The following is a 21,048-nucleotide window of genomic DNA, read 5'->3' as shown; positions in this document are numbered from 1 at the left end:
GTGCAGGCTAAAAGGACTCAAGGTGGGATTCTCCCAGCAAAATGCAGAAATAGAGATGGCCGACTGCAGGCAGGATATGGTAATGGAACAAGGAGAATTTCAGGTGTGTGGGAGACCTTTTTAAATCCTCCTACCCTGCTTGCGGGCAATAACTTTGATAGATTATTTAATCTCTCACAGTTTCAGTTTCTTAATTTCTGCAAACCAAGGTGACCTCGTGGCAAAGAGAGAACACAAGTTAGCATTTCCTCTTTTGTTAAGTCTGCCCATTATACCACATATGACCACCAGAAGACATCTATTAATGGAGCTAACCTGTATATGAGACATACTGCAGTACAATTGCTAGCAGTCTCCCAAAATTGGAAAAATAGGAAAATACATTTATGAAGGTCCAGGGTCTGGGCTGGGTAACTTTAAGGCAGAGAAATGCTAGAAATGGGCAGTGTTTACTTTGATTGCTAAACTTAGCAGTAAGATGATCTTGTAAGGGAGTCTTGAGGAGCAAACTGTTAGTCTTGATAATAAGTTGTTTAGGTCTTTCCTGGTCTTATCTTTCAGGAGCCAGTAATTCTGGAGCATGCAGATAAGTTATTATTGCTCGGTCCCAGCATTGTTTAACATAGGGACAGAGAATTAGTTAGGCTCAATTGTTGAGTCTCACATAGCAATTTTGCCTTCAACAATAGAGTATCTTTTCTAAAAAATTATTTTTGTTTATCTAATTGCATTAAATCGTGACTCCATGTCAAATTAACTTACAGTGTGTAATATATAACAGGGACTTCTTATTCCTGATTTTAAAGCAAAAGCTTTCTGTAATTCTGCATTGCACTCTTGAAACTATGTAACTGTTTTACAGTTTTCATGATTTCTATTTCTATTGCTTTTAACCTTAATTTATTCCTTCTACTGTCCTTTTTTAAATGTTGTAATTTCTTGCATTGAGTGATTAAAGATTTTGATTATTTTTGTTTATTATACCGATGGATTTATTTATGATAGATTTTTTCTGTGAGCACTGATTCAGCTGTATCCGTAAGTTCTTCATTAATTGTATTTTGCAGATCATCATAAATTTGATTCCTTATGACCCAAAATTTCTTTAGAAGAGTTGTTAAATTTTCCTTTGGCATAGTAGTATTTTTTTAACTTTTGTTGCTTATATTTATTATTATTTTTAGCTAAAATTATACCCATGGTTAGGGAGAGACCAGGAGTGAACCTTCAAGCCCAAACTGGTCCAATTAATTTGTTCATTTCTTGAGGAAATGAGGAACTGGACTAGGGAATTTTTCAATGAAACAAAGAATGACTTAAACAAGGAATAGGAAACACTCAGAAAGACTGGCATTGACTGAACTTATACACAGAAGGAGAGAACAAATATATGCATGGAAAATATCTACTGGTTACTTTTAGCTCTCTAGTCTCCAACTTAGGCTGTTCTTGGAACCCAACTGAAACTCTGACTTTGGATTTCATGAAACACCTCTGTAGCACCATAAACACAGCTCCCATTTTACTTACACTGGCCTCAGGAGATTTCTCTTAATTTCAACCTGAAAAGACCAATAAATATACAGTGGAAATGTTTCTGTTGTTATAACAATTAACAGTCCAGCAGATCAAGTAAAGCCTGGGCCAAATTGAAGATATCACGTAAAACTGGCATTCAAAAAAGAATTTTAAGGGTTGTAAGAAATTCTGTGAATCAAAACTTTCCAGCAAGACATTTAAATCTAGAAAATTAGCCGAAGAAAATCAAGGATAAGTAAAAAACATATATACAATTAGTTTATAGTCACATTATTTATCATTGTAAAGAATGTCCCAAAATTGGAAATCATCTACATGTTCAATATTATGGAATTCATGAAATATTATAAATTACTTGACATTCCTATAATTTTTAAAAGTCGTAGTGATAAAAGTTTTATGCAGATCTACCTACCTAAATATGGAAGAATTTCTGTGAGTTATCAAAGGAAATAATGCAAATCATTTTGTAAATGTTCCCATTTTTACAAGAAAGGCTGTGTGTGCACACATTTGTGTATGTGAATTGAAAAATATTGGATGGATACACAGCAATATGTTATGAGTTATTATTCCCTGCTTGGTGGACTAAAGGTAATTTTACTAGCATTTTTAAAAATTGGTATTATTTATAGTAAACATATACTATGTAATTATAAGAAATAACCTATTTCATCTTAAGACAAAAGAAAGAAATGTATGTGACCAAAGAAAATATTTTATGCTGAGAAGAAGGCCATAAAAACTCAGGCATTATGAGATAAATAGGAAATGGAGTCAAAGGTCAAATCTTGAGGCACTGGGAAAGACCTCATTGCCAGGTAATGGGAAAGAACTACTAAGGATCAGGTTATTTCTCTCTTAGTAACTGCTCTAGACAAGTAAGTAGGGCAGTCTGGTAAAGGGTAGAAAAAGAAGTTCATGTTTGATAAACAGATTTTTATCATTGAAGATTCTGAAGAAAATGTTTAGATTTTCGTCCTGGGGAAAAAAAAAAATGATAGGAATGCTTTGCTGTGTTGTCTTAGCAATTTACATCACTTTAAATTAACTCAGCAAGTCATCCTTTGCCCTGTGCAAATCTTCCAGGCGTCCTTTTGTATTTCCTTTGCCCTTTTCTCAGCCCTGTTCTTTGTTGTATTGTTCCAATAGGAACCAAAGTAAGGGCCTCCTGAGTCCTCTAGCTTGTTATTTGGCTGATCAGAGGCCTGGCAGGAAAGGGAAGGAAGACAGAACACGAGACACAGTGTCCACTCCCCGGGCAGGCTTCCCGCCAACAGAGGAAGACCCTGCTTCTCTTCACACAGCATTTTTATGCTCTGTCTCTTTACCCCTTCCAATGTAAGCGTGACATTCACCCCACAACCAGTTCTGCACTGATCCCCCATGGCTTCCTAACCCTCTGCCTTCACCTTACTAAATAGCCCTTTGATGAAACTCTTCTCAAATTACCCAGTGTGTAACTAAAAGAGTATAACTGGATTGTTTGTAACACAAAGGATTAATGCTTGAGGGGATGGATACCTCATTCTCTATGATGTGATCACGCCTGTATCAGAACATCTCATATACCCCATAAATATATACACCTACTATGTACCCACAAAGATTCAAAATTAAAAGATTTTTTAAATAATATAAAGTTACCTAGTGTAGCGGACCATCTGCTTCCTGCAATGCACTCATCAATACAGACATTAATCTGTAAAACAGATGAGCAGGACCTACCGCCCTGTTCTTTATACAAAATGACTTCATTAAATAATATTCATCAACTTCATGGTTGCTCGTGGAATGTAATTACAAACGGACCTGCAGCGGACATTGTCAGTATTCTGCCTGTAACTCTCACATCTCTTTGCTCATGTCTTTCATTTTTAGTCTATGAGGCAGCACTTGCTCTCTTTGTTGGAGGCCTACCTCCATCTGCCAGAACCCTTCTGACAACACACAGGAAAAACAAACATGCCTAGAAATGTACATACCCCCATCATGACTGATGGTGCAGTTGTAAATACTTCAGCACCCTCGTCTCTGATGGGGACGATTCTAAGAAGTGACTGACCTTATCTCCAGATCTACTTTGCTGGATTGAGCCACAGATGTTTTCCATGGAGTCTAACTATATAATGCAAGCTTGCTTGGATTTCTTCCCTTTCCTTCACTTCCTTTCCCATCTCTGTTTCAGGTCCCCGTCCATCTACATGTTTTTCCTGGATATATTTCCTAATAAACCGTGTTCACCCAAATCCTCATCTCACGGTCTGCTTCAGAGCAACCGCAATCTAAGTCAGGAATCATATCACATACATTAGAAAATAGGTTTTTTTTAACATAAAATGATAGCAAAAATAAAAAATCTCATATAACCATTGCAAAAAAAAATTACACATGTCTAAAAGAAATCCGTGTCAGATAAATTTAGTGTTTTGATCGTGATTTAATACAATTAATTTTTGGCCTGGTATCAATTTTCTAAAAAGCACTGCTCTGCGGAAAAGTGAAAGCATATCCCTTTCTCTAACATATTCTTAATGTTGAGATATTAGATTCTAAAACACAGACTCTATGGACTCTAATGAGATCACATTACCCATTGCTAGTGGGTGTGGCACTGACAAGGATAAAGAGATAGCATTCTGCTGGCCTTTCAGAGACCTGAAAAGAAAGTAGTACGTGCTCAGTGAGCTAGTTACACTTTGAGAGGTCTGCTGATAACCATTTGTCCACTTCCAGGGGCCTCTCAAACCTGATTCATCTTCAACCTCACCAGGGGAATACAGTCCTCTTTGTAAAATCAGAGTAATGAATGGAAAAGATACCAAAAAGATACGGTTCATTATCTTCCCATTTCAGCCTTTACTTTGACAAATGAGGTGACCAAGCACAAACGTGTAGGAGGTTTACACAAAACCATTCAGCTGGTTAGTGGAAGGGCAGGGACTTAGATCCACATGTCCAACATTCTAGCTAAGCAAGTTTCTTCAGTTGATACTACTGATTCCATTTTTGAAATTATTCAAATATCCTTCAAGATTCTGAGAGAAATGCACATTTAATCTTTCACAACTTTTTTTCTTATGTAATTATTGCCATTATATCAGAAAACTAAGTGCTGATTTTATCAATTACCAAAGATTGAGGTTGGTTCTTTGTGAAGTCATTAGAAAGCTTACCTTATCAATTATGAACCTGACTTCAAGATGAGGGATGGGGGATGTGGGTCACCCTCCTTTTTCTCCCAGAAGGACTGAGGTGTCACCATCTCACTTCTAGAAAGGGAGCCACGTGTCACCAACAAACCAACAGTATTAAGGAGAATGTTTAACGTAAAAAGTTATGTTTTATAACAAAAATGTAGAACATTTATTCAAGTCAATAAAAGGAACAAAATACTGAAACAATGTCTTCTCTAATCATTTTTTTTTGTTCATTTACAGAGTAGTAATGATTATTTTCTCTGCCTTAATTTCTAAGCAATTTCTCAATTTAGAATGAATTAACTGGAAGAATAGTTGCTTCTTTCTACACATACAGAAGATAGTACAGATGCAAATAACTTTTTCAACAAGATATCTTGATAAATCCACGCACCTAAATTATTTCCACTGGTACATCATTACTATATTTTCCAACATCTAATAAGCAAACATAAGATCTGAAAATGAGTTCTCCCTGCATATTTGCATCTATTACAATGAATATTGTGTGTGGTTTGGGTTTTGGCTGATATAACTGTGACATATTTATAAAATTCATTCTAAAAAGTTTACATGCACGCTAGTGGCTATTAGTTAAAAGTAGGAATACATAGCACATGATGGTCTCTTCAAAGAGAAATGTCAATAATACAGTTTAAAGATATTTCACAAATGCATTTAAAAGGTGTCAAATTATGTTTGTACTTTTCATCAGTTTAAATAGCATACATATCTTAAATCTAGGTTTTTAAGTCTTTTGTAAAGCTTCTTTTCTAAGAGAAGAGAGGCGCCTATTAATGGAAGATTTTTAATCATTTATAAATTAAAAAGCAGAAATGTTACACTGTCCTGTAAAAACCTACACATTCTATTTCTGTAAAATTTGCTTCTACCTACATGCCAAACTAACATTATTTGTCAGAAGAGATTATGGAAGAAATAATTAATTTTGAGAAGAAACTATTAGTGTGAACAAAATAATGCTACTTAAAAAGCAATTGCTTCATAATTAGAGCCATTCTGCACAAATCTAATTCATGTTTGTTGTTTTTGTTACACGTATACACAAAATTATCTTTGAAATGGACCACTTACCATCTCTTCCGACATTAACCCAACCAGCAGACTTGAGCCTAATGTGCGAATTCAAACCAAATTCACCTCTCACCAGCTGTGTGACCTTGGGCAAATTACATCACCACTCAGTTTTCTCATCTGTAGAAAGGATACGTTAATGAGAGTAACTACATCATAGCATTGCTGTGAGGGTTAAAACGAATCAATACAAAGAAATATTTAGAAGCATGCCTAGCACAGAGTGACATTATATATGTTTTTACTATTATTGTTATTCCCAGTCCACAGGAGGCACTCAGTAAGTATCTGTTAAACTAAATGCCTCTGACAAATAAAACAATATATAGCAGCCTCGATCAGATAAAATGACACAAAATATTCTCACATTTATTAAACACACAATTTCTGAGACAGAAATTCAGAAACTCTGTTCCAGAAACTGGTATTTACAAGGCCAGGAACCGTTTGTGCAGTGTTATCTGTAGGTCTCTGAGAACACCATATCCCTCCCACAAACTGTTTTAGGGCCTGAAGCCCAAACAGTACTCCCTTGGCTAAATCTTTGGAAGTCCATTTAAAAGGCAATTTTTAAAAAGCAGAAGAGGTGGTGTTACATATTAAAACATAACCATTTAGGGCCGGGCGCAGTGGCTCGTGCCTGTAATCCCAGCACTTTGGGAGGCCGAGACGGGCGGATCATGAGGTCAGGAGATCTAGACCATCCTGGTTAACACGGTGAAAACCCTGTCTCTACTAAAATACAAAAAAAAAATTAGCCGGGCGTGGTGGCGGGCGCCTGTAGTCCCAGCTACTCAGAAGGCTGAGGCAGGAGAATGGCGTGAACCCGGGAGGCGGAGCTTGCAGTGAGCCGAGATGGCGCCACTGCACTCCAGCCTGGGTGACAGAGCGAGTCTCCGTCTCAAAAAAAAAAAAAAAGAGCCATTTAGAACAAGGTGAGGTGTATTTGAACACCTACTGATACTTTAGTCGTACAGTTTATTAGATTAGTCAACTAGTTTTAGACACATTCCGTGGGATGATATCAGTGAAAGAACAAGGATACTAATGGGAGAGTTCTGGAAGGACCCTGTCATAAGGTGGGAGGAATAAATTGCCTGTGTAATATTTTTTCAGAGGCTAGTACACCTCTGTCATCTTAAAATGCCATCAATACTAGTTTAAACAAGAATTTTCAACCTCAGCATGTATGTGGTAGTGTGTCTAGCTTTTGAAGTCACTGACAAAAAGATCTGATAATGTTCCATGTTATGACACTTCCATTATCTCACAAAATAAAGACTTTCTTGCTTTAAAAAAAAAAAAAAAAAAGTGGTTCCAGACTTCAAAGCAAAAGCTTGTCTCCACCTAACACTGAAGGTTTCATTTCTACTGTGTGCTGAGTACAAACTGCAGTGCAAAAGTCAGCCTGGATCTGTCAGTGACACAATTAGGAAACCTGACACAGGGTCACCAGGACACAGACTGCTGCTATGTAAATTTAACCTGCTACATTCAAAGGTGGAGGAAGAACTGAGAAACCACTGTTGTGCTATAAGAAGCAAATGGCACCGATTTTCAGTACACACCTACTGAACTAATTCCAAAAAGTTCACAATCCCTCAGTATTACTTTGAGTTCCAGGATCTGGGTCAATGTACTCAGGGCATGCGTTATAGCAGGGAATGAAGGTTGGAATGTAAGTAGTATCCCATCTGATACTTCTATGGATTAACATTACATATATTTGGAGTGGTGGATCCATAATTAGCATTCTTCTCCTTCCTTCCCAAGATCAGATACGATAGACACAGGAGTCAGATTGATGGAAACGAAGGCGCCACCTCTCTTACTGGAAGAAGCTAGCTCGGAGGACACATGGCAGGTGTGCTGACAGATGGCTTGCTGACACTCATGCGAACTGAACTTTCACACACACCCCTAACCCGAGGAGATGGCAAGAAGCAAAGTCAACTCCACCAGTTATGGAAGAAAGCAGACCACAATTAATTTTCACTACAAGTAGGCAGTTTCCACCTCCCTCTGCCCTCAAGAACAAAAGGGAAAAAAATAAGTCAAACACACCAGTTCTTTCTTTCACTAATGAATTAGAAAACGCATCCCTCCTCCTATGAAGAGAGTTCAGGGATTTTGCTCTAGCATGTGGTTTTCAGCTGGGCTGCAGATAGACTCCACAGGAGACTTGAAGAAATGCAATGAGATGCTCCTGGCATTTAGTAGGTGCGTGCCAGAGTTACCAAACATCCTGCAAAGCACACTACGGTCCCAGCCAATGAAGAACTCCACTGCCTAAAAGACAGTACCATTCCTGTTGAGAGCACTTCTGGGGAGATTTCCACAGGAAAACATGAGGAAAAAGGAAAGCATCACCCTAGCAGTATTGTAGGTGGGCATGTGTGTGTGCACATGCAAGTCTGCACCTTTGGGGACACAGCTAAGTGAATTCTTGCTCTGTCCCTCTTTTTTTTTTTTTTCTTTGAGATGGAGTCTTGCTCTTGTTGGCCACACCGGAGTTCAGTGGCGCAATCTCAGCTCACTGCAACCTCCACCTCCCAGGTTCAAGCGATTCTCCTGCCTCAGCCTCCCGAGTAGCTGGGATTACAGGCGCCCGCCACCGTGCCCAGCTAATTTTTGTATTTTTAGTGGAGACGGGGTTTCACCATGTTGGCCAGGCTGGTCTTGAACTCCTGACCTCAGGTGATTCCCCCGCCTCAGCCTCCTAAAGTGATGGAATTACAGGCGTGAGCCACGGTGCCCAGCCGAATTCTTACTCTCTTTTTTAAAAACTTAAGGTGTAATTTATATTCAATAATAGTCACTGTTTTTAGTAAACAATTCTGAGACTTTAATACCACCAAGATATAGAACAATTCTATCTCCTCCAAAATTCGCCCATGACTTTTGAAGAAAACTCCTCCTACCCCTAATCCCTAGCCACTGTTGATCTGCTTTATGTCCTCATAATTGTGTCTTTCCCAGAAGATCATATAAATGGAATCACACCTTTGAATCTGGCTTCTTTCACTCAGCACAGCACATCGGAGATTCATTCATGCTGTTGCACGTATCAAAAATTCATTTCTTTTTATTGCTGAGTAATACCCCATTGTGTGAAGGTACACCAATTTGCTTATTCATTCCCTAGTTGAGAGGCCATCATGTAAACTTCTAACCTTTAGAGATTTCGATTGCAGGTAAGATAAATATCTTTCAAGAAGCCATGTCCAAAACTGAACTTGCTGAATCTCTCACCATATTCTCTCTCGACACCTTTGGGAAACCATTCTGATTCAGGTGATGTAACTCATTGAACACACGTTTCTTGTACATGCTGCCATCATGTCATTTACTACACTGTAATTGCCAATTTCTCCCAACAGGCTTGAATTCACTGAGGTAGGTGTAGTGTCTCATTTAATACTTTTTATCCCGGGCACAAGTACCAGGTTTGGAGCATATAGGGTGTTAATATTTATTGAATAAATGCTTGAGCAAATCAATGGCAAGTGAATGAAAACACTCTTATATGTGTCTTATTTATGTATTTTTGAACCAACAGTGTATGCATCTGTGCAGAAGTCTGTACTTGACTGTTGGTATCTAAGAGGAACTCAAAGTTCCCCTCTGCTTTTTTCTCTACACCCTACACACGCACACACACATCTACACACACTCACACCTAAGTAGAAATGTAGACTCCTAAGTACGTGATTGTTTCTTTTGCAGCCACCTTACCCTCTAAGATTTATCAAGAAAATATTTAAACAGAGACCAAGCCAGGTAGGTGTGGGTGTCTTATAATAACGTCATTATAGGCAAGAAATGTTGGCACAACCAGGGAACTCCATCCTGGGCTCGATGGCCCTTAATTACATAAGTCAAGCTGTCTCCTCTGCTCCTCCCCTCTAAGCCTGCGTCTAAATCTCAGCTCCCTGAATCATAGTACTGGGATGGCAGGAAAAGATAGAAAAGCTAGCAAGAACGTGGGGGTACGCCTCAAGCAGGGGCCAGGTCCCATGCAGAAACCGCCTCTGGGAGGCTCTTGCCTACCCTACAGCTCTGGAGAGAGAGTGGAAAAAATCAAAGGGACACCCAAAACGTTTACGTCTCTCTTCACCACATGAAAACTGGACCCCTGAGAATTGTGGCCGGAAAACAAACCCTTGCACTTAACCCTGATAAAGGGCTGAGAAGGAGACAGAGAGAAAGAAGCAAAAGGGAATCTCTAGTGGCAGTTAGGGGTCAACAATCTAGTCTAACAATCTCATTTTGTAGATGAGAACAGCCTGTGGTCAGAAAACTTCTTTAGAAGTCAGAAAAGCTAAATTCTTGATCTCCTTCCATCGCTAATTATTAGTGATGAAACGATCTTGAGCAAGTCCTTTAACCTTCCTGAACTTCCTTAAGGAAAAGTCCCATATTCCGTGCTTACCCCATCGATGCATTATTTCAATGAAACAATATATTAAAAGTACTTTGAAATACGTATGATATTATCATGTTTAGAGTGCTGCTATCAAACAACTCACTTGGGATAACAGTTAGAAACATCATAGATTCCAGGATAGACTATGCCTGGGACTGAAATAAGAAAACCTTGATGAAGCCTTGCCTTAGTTCTGTTACCAACGGGTTCTATGATAACCAAAAGGAATATTTCTCAGCCACTTATTTTTTTTTCCAGGCATGACACAGGAACACATAAATTTCATTTCAAACAGTGTAGAAAAATAAGTATTAGCCACATTTTATAGGGTAAGAAAATAAAACTTACAGTGGGTAAAAATTTTGCCCAGGAAACAAATTATAAATGGTAGCTTTGGGATTCAAATCTTGGCCCACTTGATATTAAGCTTGTATTCTTCCCATTATCAACATTTCTAAGCTGCAGTTATTTTATCTGAAAAGTAAAAATGAGAGAAGATTTGAACATCTACATTATCCTTTACAGGTCAGAAATATTTTAACTTTTAATGATTCTAATTTTAAATTTTGTATTTCTCTATATATCCTCTTAATTACAGAAATCTTTTATTTTGCCCTTCTACTCATCATCTCAGTTCCTGATTTTATAACCATGGGTTACAGAAATTTTTCCAACTCAGTAAAGTGAAATACAAGTAGGTTAAGCTACTGCCTTCATCTTCGCTCACCTATCACTTTAAAATATTTTGAAATTTCATGTAATTTGTTTGGTTTATATCTATAATTTTTCAAATGAGTTTAATTAAATAACATAAACATATTGCTAAATCTATAAGACATGAAAGTAACTATTGCAAATGTATCTCCTACAGAAAATCGTGAGCTTTTTTTTAAGTTAGTTCATGTCTCACCGAATGAATATGACCAATAACTAGAATGAAGCAATACATTAACTGTAAAAAAATAAATTAAAAAGTCCAATTTTCTAAGAGATATATTTGCAATAAAATTTTACTTTCATGTTTAATACCTATTTATAGATTTTAGAATGTATTTGTGTTGTTTACTTAAACTCCTTTTTAAATTTTTTAATGTCAACCAAAAAGAACTACATGAGCTCGTAATAAGTAGGTGGTAATAGAAGAGATCTTGATAACTATATCACTTACTTTGTAAATTTCTTCTGAATGTTATACCAAAATTGTGATATATTATCAGGAATGATTTTAATAGTATATCAATTAATAACTCAAATATTTTGTTTTTAATAATGTTGAAAGCAAATTTTGAAACCACTTGACCTGCAAAAGAATATTTTGCCCAGAATTTACTTTCTCAGTATCTGAATAGTATCCCAGAAAAGCTTTACAAAGACTTAGCAAGTGGCTCTTGATTATAATGGTAGCTCTTTTACTTGGGGACACCTTTTTTTAAAGCAAGTGTGCAGAAAGGAGTTGACATAGAACTTGAAAAAAAGCTGTCCTTGGCCAGGCGCGGTGGCTCACGCTTGTAATCCCAACACTTTGGGAGGCGAAGGCAGGTGGATCACCTGAGGTCAGGAGTTCAAGACCAGCCTGACCAACATGATGAAACCCAGTCTCTACTAAAAATACAAAAATTAGTGGGGCATGGTGGCATGCACCTGTAATTTCAGCTATCCAGGAGCCTGAGGCAGGAGAATAGCTGGGACCTGGGAGGCAGAGACTGCAGAGAGCCGAGATCGTGCCACTGCACTCCAACCTGGGTGACAGAGCAAGACTCCGTCTCAAACAAACACACAAAAAAGCTATCCCTTTGAAAGGTCTGCCTGCAAAATTGGCTCATGACTGGCACCTGGGAACTTAGATTTTGAGTGGATTCCCACCACCATTAGATGATAATAATGGCTTATGATTTCTAAACTATTTATGCAAACAATATGGCTTAGGCTGAACACCTGCTTTCCTTCTGGTAGTCTGGGATTTGGGTACATGACAGGCAGCAGGTACCTAGGTGACCAGCCCCCAGTAAAACCCTGGGCAGTGAGTCTCAAAGAAGCTTTTTGTGGCAAACAACAATTCCCAAGTGTTAGTGTCACTTGTTGCTGGGGGAATTAAGTGTGCCCTGTCTGACTCCACTTTGGAAGCGTGTGCCTGGTTTTCTCAGGACTTCGCCTCATGCACACTTTCCCTTTGCTGTTTGTGCTTGTACTTTCATTGTAAAATATTAAAGCACTGAGTACAACTATATGCTGAGTCCTATGAGTCATCCTACTAAATCATCAAATCTGAGGGTGGTCCTGTACCCCCAACATACATAGTATAGTCAGAAAAAGTTGGAAAAAATTAAAATATAGTTATTTCAACATACATTTTCCAACGCAATATTTTTATTATTTTTCATCTTAATTTTTGTAAAATATGCTTTCATATTTTTGAAACCTTGAACTTGCATATTTTGGTTACTTCATTTATGGAACATTTTCACAATATAGCCTAAATGGCAAAATCATTCTTGTTACCAAACAATTAGCCAAAGCTGACTAAGGAATAAATCATCTTGTAATATTAATTACTAGAGGTTATCTCATCAAAATTAAACCAAACGAGATCCAATATATTTATTTTATCCAAATGTGTAATATTAGAAAATAAGAAGAAAAACATACAGCTTCTCTTTACTTTATAATGAGATAAAATATAAAATTAATACACGAGATATAGCTAAAATTAAAGGTATTAATAAAATGGAAAATACAAGTTATGGTATTCTTTGAAAAATGTTTATATGGAGAGATTGACATCCTGGATTCAATTTTATAGAATAACTGCATAAGAACCAACTATCAAATAAGAAATAATTAACTTTATACATCATGATCAAACTTTTCTAATATACCAATGAAAGAGAAAAGAATATAATGTTAAAATGAATCCATTCATGAGCTAGCATAAAGTTTTAGACTTTGTCTATAGGTGGCAAAAAAATACTAAATATATAATAAAATGAAATAAGATGAGGCTACAATTGCAATAAATATTTCATAGTATGACTTATTTTGAACTTGAAAGAAATCATAATAAAGTTTTATCTTGGACTTTTAGCCAATGTATCATGAAAAATTTAATAGTCCTTGAAAATATTCCAGTTAGAGTTAAAAAGTCAATATGAATAATCTGTTTTGCTTTGGCTTTTTGAAAGTACTTTTGAAAGTTTTCCAAGGGTGAATTTTGAGAACAGTGAAAAAGAATAGTTTATGATTACATATACGAGAAAAATATTTTTATTGCTCAGTACATCTTACTGATATTTACTTAGCTGTGTTTTAATCTCCTTCAAGAGTAATGCATTTTGTACAATAGGACAAAAGGGGAATGAAATAAAACAAAACAAAACTTTTGAATAAACATGGCCATTAATCCCACAGTGCAATTCTACCAAATACCTGAATCCAGAAGATCCCACACAAATCAAACTACCCTGCTGACGCCATGCTGTATGCTTAAGAGAACACGTATGAAGAAAGAACAATGAAAATCTCTGATGGTTTCTTGTGCATTGATCAGTTGTCAAAAGTTAAAGGGGTCATTCCTTTAACTTTTCATTTTAGTATTGAGGGTGCCTAAAGCACCATGATAAAATTTGGGGTATGGTAGGGTTCCTTTCTTTGATGAAATGGAAGAATTTTCACAAAAACTGTCACAGACTAATTTTAGAAAAGCGGTCATATAAAGGTGGAGAATCTGAAAAATATTCCTTAAAACATCTGGGTTCCCTTACCCCTTAGAAAGTTTTCTTACACCCCCAGGATTAACATGTCAATCCCAGTTTGAAGATCACTAGTGACAAAAATTTTTCCTGAATATCCCTAAGATTTCTTTCTGACTTAATTCCCAGGTCCAGTTGCAAGTGGAAAAATATTATGGGTAATATAGGATAAACTTGGAAATGAAGGCGTTCACTTAACTCACATGCTAGGCTTTCTTTCTAATGATGCTTTCTGTGGTTCTTCTTTGTAGGATTTCACACCACCCCAGCTCCAACTTGCCAGCCATTTTTAGTGTGTCTTGTCAGTCTAGGTAGCAGCTCTATTAATCCACTGACGACCGTAATGTGATTTGCCTTGTTCAAGAGATAACAGCATTATTAGATATAGGATCTTTAACAGCAAAAATATACGCCCGAATATTATTGCAGTAATTTGTATTTCTAAATCTTATTATAAATAACATTATAAAATCCACATAAATATATGCATGTGCAACTTGAAAAAAAAGTGAGATTTTGTGTTTATTATGTTGAAACTTAGATTCTTTCATAGAAGAACTCATGGAACTTAGATAAAAGAAAAAAATTGAGAGCTACTGGTTTAGGAAATAGAAAGCCAATTTGGCAATAACCAGTCATTCTACTTTCTTCCCTTGGCCAGTGATCGCTAAATTTTAAATCATGATTTTTCTGTACTTTAATCAATAATTATTCCAGGCTAGAAATGAAGTGTATTATTATAATATATTTCTAATAATGTGCAATAATAAGGATAGACAATCATCTGGCATCCAGAATTAGTATGCTCCGTCTCTAAAGTGGTTGATACAGTGAAATAAATGAAGTAACCTAAGTGAGTTTACACAGAGATGTACTTACGTATCTAGAAATAAAACCCAAAACCAATTTTGGTTCAGTCATTTATCATCCCACCAAACCACAATTCCCTCTTCTATATTGTTTAGGCTCTTTGAACCACCAGTCCTTCAAAGTGATGTATTTGAAATAGATTTCAGAAATTGACTTCCACTTTGTTCCTCATATGTGATATTTTGAGCATGACTAGTAATGGCAGAGAAAGAAAAGAAAAGAAAATGAAAGAAAAGAATAGAAAAGAAAAGAGAAAGAGAAAAAACTGTTATTGTGAAAAATCTGAACACACACGACTATCATGTTAGGTAGATTATTACATATAAAAATAACCCTACTAAAAGAAAGAAATAGACTCATTATTACTTACAACATCCTAATATTACATTATTATATATATATGTGTGTGTGTGTGTGTATATATATATATTTTTTTTCAGATGGAGTTTTGCTCTTGTTGCCCAGGTTAGAGTACAATGGCACAAATTCGGCTCACCACAACCTCCGCCTCCTGGGTTCAAGTGATTCTCCTGCTTCAACCTCCCGAGTAGCTGGGATTACAGGCATGCGCCATCATACCCAGCTAATTTTGTATTTTTAGTAGATACAGGGTTTCTCCATGTTGGTCAGGCTGGTCTAGAACTCCCAACCTCAACTGATTCGCCCGCCTCAGCCTCCCAAAGTGCTGGGATTACAGACGTGAGCCACTGCACCCAGCTACATTATCATATTTCTTTTAAGAACGTTTGCTATACTAACAAGTTTATCCACATAAAACAACAAAGTTAGCACCACTGACAAATAAAACTGATAATGTTTAAATAAATCTCTGATAGATTACTAAAAAGGTCTAGAAAACAACTTTCTATTTAGTTTATATTTATAATTTGATCAAATGCAGCCTATGTAAAGGAACTATTATGTATTTCTGTGCATCACCATAATTCAGCTATAAAGCAAATGAAACTGGGAAAAATTATGCATTCTACTGGAATTTTATTTCACTTCTTTTGCTTTATTAAGTACACCCTTATCTGGCTTTTTAGGAACCGATTCTTTATCCAGGATGGCAGTTTCAGGAAATGATGTATAAAGTTTCTGCGTATGTCTTGCTTAAAATTCCAACTGGACACCTTTACAGTTTCTAAAGGGTAATTCAGACCAATCTTATGCACAATACTGTGCACTTTTTTCAAAAGAACTGATATTTATGTGCTTTGCCAATTTCTCAGAAACCACAACTATCTGAATCTCTATGAAATAAATAGGGAAGATTTATGAAACCATCCACATTCTATCTATAAGGTCAAATGAAAATATTATGGAAACTCGGGGATGTACAGAAAAGTTGGAAACTGTGTAGGAAGAGAAGTTGGTGAATTTACTTGAACTTCTTTTTCTTGCAAATATCCAATGGCGTCAACACACGGTGGTTATGCAGATACTAAATAAGCTGAGAAAACCTCCAAATATTTGAAATTCACATATTTCCTCAGCCCGAAGTTGCTCTGAGAATTGTACTCAGCTCAGAAATGCTTGGGAATGCAGCTCCTAATTCCCCCTGAAGAGAAGTTTCTTTCCATTTTGATTTTCTCAGCCACAAACTAATCATTCTTAATTGTTCCCAGCTGTGATTCCTTCTCCCAGAGGTTACTTCCTGCTGGTACCCAAGTAGTACAGAATCCTGCAATTTTGTTAAACTTCAATAAATACATGGGAGTTTTGTGGAACCTAATTCATGATACAAGATTGCAAGCACTGTAACTATCAAGTAAACTTTCACTTGGCTTTGAAAACTGACCACATAATGAAGACCACTCTTTGTTACAAAGAGATGACAAGATAGCAGGCAATTAAAAGTTATGTTTTCTACTATTAGGGAGTATAATGGAATAATATTTATATATTTATTTGTAATATGTGTATATATGTATATGTATTTGTGTATGGACATACATGTTAAATTATTTGTAATACATTGAAAATAGTTTTCACATATGTTTGGGATATTTATTTAAATTATTGTTATAGCAACAAGAAATAAAATAACATTTCAGGACCAAATGACACTGTCTTGAAACAAAACACTCTATAACAACACCAAGAAAGTAAATCAAAATAGGGAATGTTGACACATTACGGTCTGCATAAAATCAAATAATTGGTTCCTCTTTACATGTTTACATTTTAATCTCAAAAACAAATATTTTTTAAAAATTTTTAAATCCTTGTTATCAGAAGAGCATTTAAATTATATCATTGAAAGGATATTAGGATTTTGTCTTTTCTAGTTTATTAATGTTACAAACTCAACCATTTTGTTGGTATTAATGAATCAATCCTTTTTAAATTATTTTTAAACAAAGAAAACAAAGCAACAAAAAAACATGATTAGAAGAAATTAAGTACATGTGAAAGTGATTTAAAAAGTGACTATAGGCTTTTTTATTAAAACCAGTGAATCTGAAGTTTCAGTTAATGAACCACCATTCATGGCTATTAGCTTCACTAATAAACTTTGTTACTGGGGAGAAAATTGAGGATAATAAAAACAACATTTCAAAGCTTGAGAACAGGTTGTCACTGACAGAAACCATGCAAGTTTAAAATGCCTAAGAAAGTTTGCAAAAAGACATTAAGAAACGCACAAAAATAATTGTTCTTCTGCACCTGTAGCCTTAATGAACTCATTGGCTATTTCAACATACTACGGTTAATTTGTGCTCCAAATAATACTTACCATAGCATCAATGTGCTGAAGGAAGATTAAGATTTAGGGTAATATGGAGAATCTCTTAGTGTTATTTTTATTTCTGAAAGCAATTTTATAAATAATAATTCAAGGTGTGCCATATTTACACTAAAACTCAAGAAATGAAAACACAATGTTCAGACAGAAATGAAATCTAGAATAACTAAACTGAGAGAGGATTGAGTAGTTCATGCCATACTAATGCCTCCACAAAAAGCAAGTAGGAAAGATACATAAAATATAATAATCACTTATTTAAAACATCGGATTTCTGTGGAAGCAACAAAAACTAAAAACGAATATGTTAGACATGGGGAGACTTTGGAGAAATGCGCTGGTGATCTGCAGCCACGAGGGCATCTGTCAGGCTAGAGCACCAGGAAGAGGGAAGGAATGTGGTTTGGTCTAGGCAGAAAGCCGCTATGTGGAGAGCAGAATCAGCAGATTGTTCAGAGCTGGAAAAACAAAACTGGAAAGTTAAGTGACCTCAAACATACATGTTATCCCCAAAACTGGATAGGAAAGAGACAGAAGAGGTAATCCAAAAACCTTGATAAAGTAAAGCAGCCAAAGATAAATATAGGGGAAATAAACCTATAAAAAGATGCGTTGCAGGCCGAGAGCAGTGGCTCACGCCTGTAATCCCAGCACTTTGGGAGGCCGAGGCGGGCGGATCACGAGGTCAGGAGATCCAGACCATCCTGGCTAACACGGTGAAACCCTGTATCGACTAAAAAAAAATACAAAAAATTAGCTGGACGTGGTGGCGGATGCCTGTGGACCCAGCTACTCAGGAGACTGAGGCAGAAGAATCGTTTGAACTCGGGAGGCGGAGCTTGCAGTGAGCCGAGATTGCACCGCTGCACTCCAGCCTGGGCAACACAGCGAGACTCCATCTTAAAAAAAAAAAAAAAAGATGCGCTCCATCAAATGTCATCAGGAAAATGCAAATTAAAACCATGAGATACCACTACACCTATTAGGATGGCCAAAACCCAAAAGAGTCACACCACCAAATGCAGGAGAAGCTAGAGAACAACAGAAACCTCATTCATCGCATTCATTGCCTGGGGGGATATAAAATGGTACAACTGCTTTGAAAGACAGTTTGGCAGTTTCTTATGAAACCAAACATACTCTTACAATGAAGTTCAGGAACCACGCTCCTTGGTATTTACCCAAAGGAGTTGAAAACATGTCTACACAAAAACCTGTTTATGGATGTTTACTGCAATTTGATTCATAATAATCAAAACTTGGGAGCAAGCAAGATCTCCTTCAGTAGGTGAATGGATAAACTGTATTACATCTGGACAATGGAATATTATTTAGCACTTAAAAGAAATGAGTTATCAAGCCATGAAAAGACATGGAGGAAACTTAATGTATATTCCTAAGTGAAAAAAGAACAACCTGAAAAGGCTACATACTGTAGGATTCCAACTATATGGCTTTCTAGAAAAGTCAAAATTGTGGAGATACTGCAAAGATCAGTGGATGCCTGGGGTTAGTGGGAGGTGGAAGCGAAATATGGTAGAACTTGAGCCATAGAGTGGAGTCAGTGAAGACCAGAGGGCAGTGAAAATACTCTGTATGATACTATAATGGCGGATGCTTGTCATTATCGATTTGTCCAAACCCATAAAACACACAACACCAAGAGTGAACTGTAATGTAAACTATAGACTTAAGGTGATAATGATGTGTCAGTGTAGGTTCAGAGTGGTTATATACCCTGCTGGCGGGGAGTGTTGAAATGGGGAAAGCTATGTGTGGGGTGGAGTGGCAGCAGGGAGGCATATGGGAAATCTCTGTACCTTCCACTCAATATTACTGGGAACCTAAAACTTCTCTAAAAGAATCTATTTGGTTAACAAAAAAAATAGAGCCACTAAAACAGTGGAAAAAATAGTAAAGTAGACTGTTTCACAGTAATGTGATGCTAAAGAGAAAAGACTATTCAGATGAACCGGTCCTAGTGACTATCATATTTTCAGTGGAAAGTCTTGGAAGGAGAAATGTATTGGTGATCCAGAGATGTACTTTCAATGTTTTCAGTGGGCAGAGAAAGGGATTCCACTCTTGTCCCTGGAGAAGAACTGGATTACAAAGAAACCAGCAGAGACATCTGTGGTCACACAGGATTAACATGACTAAATTAAAGACTTCAGTTTCCCCTTTAAGACCTTTGCCTGCTTACTTGAATAAATGGATCACCTTCGAAACTGAATCCTTGAGTAATCAATTAATTGTTGCCTAATAATTTTGATTTAATGCTACATATTGTAAATAAAAAACAAGAGACACAAGATAAGGTTATCTTCCTCCATTTAGCAGACAGAGAAACAGATAAGTACCTTCAAATAATAATGATATGTTAATGGCAACAGAGGAAGAGAGGAATAAATAGATGAGCAAGAAAAAGAGAAAGAATTTGATCATATAACTGAAACACCTTTTTACTTTTAGAACTGAAAAATATATCTAAAATTAAGAAACTATTGGTTGGGTATACTGGCAAGTTGAACACAGTAAAAAATAAGATTGTTGGAAAGATAAACTGGAAGACGGGTCAAAATAAAATATAATAACCGAAATATAGAAAGAAAAATGATTGTGAAATAAAGAAAGCATGAGAAGCATGAACGGCATAGTGAAAAGATCTAAAATATGTAAAATTGGAGTTCATATAAAGAGAAGGAGAAGATTGAAATAGAAAATATATCTAAGGAAACAACGGCTGAGAACTTAACAAAATTAATGAAAGTGATTAATAAGAATCTACAGGGAGTTCTGCAAATATGAAACAAGATAATTACATAGAAAGTCATAAATAGGCACATTGTGATAAAACTGTTGAAAATCAAAGGGAATGGGAAACTTGTTAAAACAGCCATAGGAAAATGATACATGACTTTCAAAGAAGCAGCCTTAAGGATGACAGCAGGTTTGTCTACCAAAACCATGGGAACCAAAAGACAAGGGAATGGTGTCTTCATAATGCAGAAAGAAAATATCTGCCATCCTAAAAATCTATGCCAAGTAAAAATTCTCTTTAAATATAAATATTAAACAAAGTCATTTTTAGGCAAATGCAAGTTTTTAAAAATGTATTGACAGAAGACTTTCACTAAAATAAATAAAAAAGGAAATTCTTTATGAAAAAGAATAATGGTCTCACAAAAACAAAAGCAGTAAGAAGGTTAAAATAGGTGCTTAAAAAGTGGGCAAATAGAAACAAATATTAACTGTAAAAATAATATTAAATCTTAAGACATTAAAAAGTTTATCTACTTATCAACTAAATGTAATATGGTATCATAAATGGAATCCTTGAACAGAAAAAGACCAATTAGGTAGAAAACTAAGGAAATCTGAGAAAAGTATGTACTTTCATTAATCATAATGTATCAATATTAG

The sequence above is a fragment of the Trachypithecus francoisi genome, unplaced genomic scaffold (assembly GCF_009764315.1).
Source record: "Trachypithecus francoisi isolate TF-2019V2 unplaced genomic scaffold, Tfra_2.0 Lachesis_group18, whole genome shotgun sequence".
Classification (NCBI taxonomy): Eukaryota; Metazoa; Chordata; class Mammalia; order Primates; family Cercopithecidae; genus Trachypithecus; species Trachypithecus francoisi.
Note: the sequence above shows the minus strand (reverse complement) of the source record.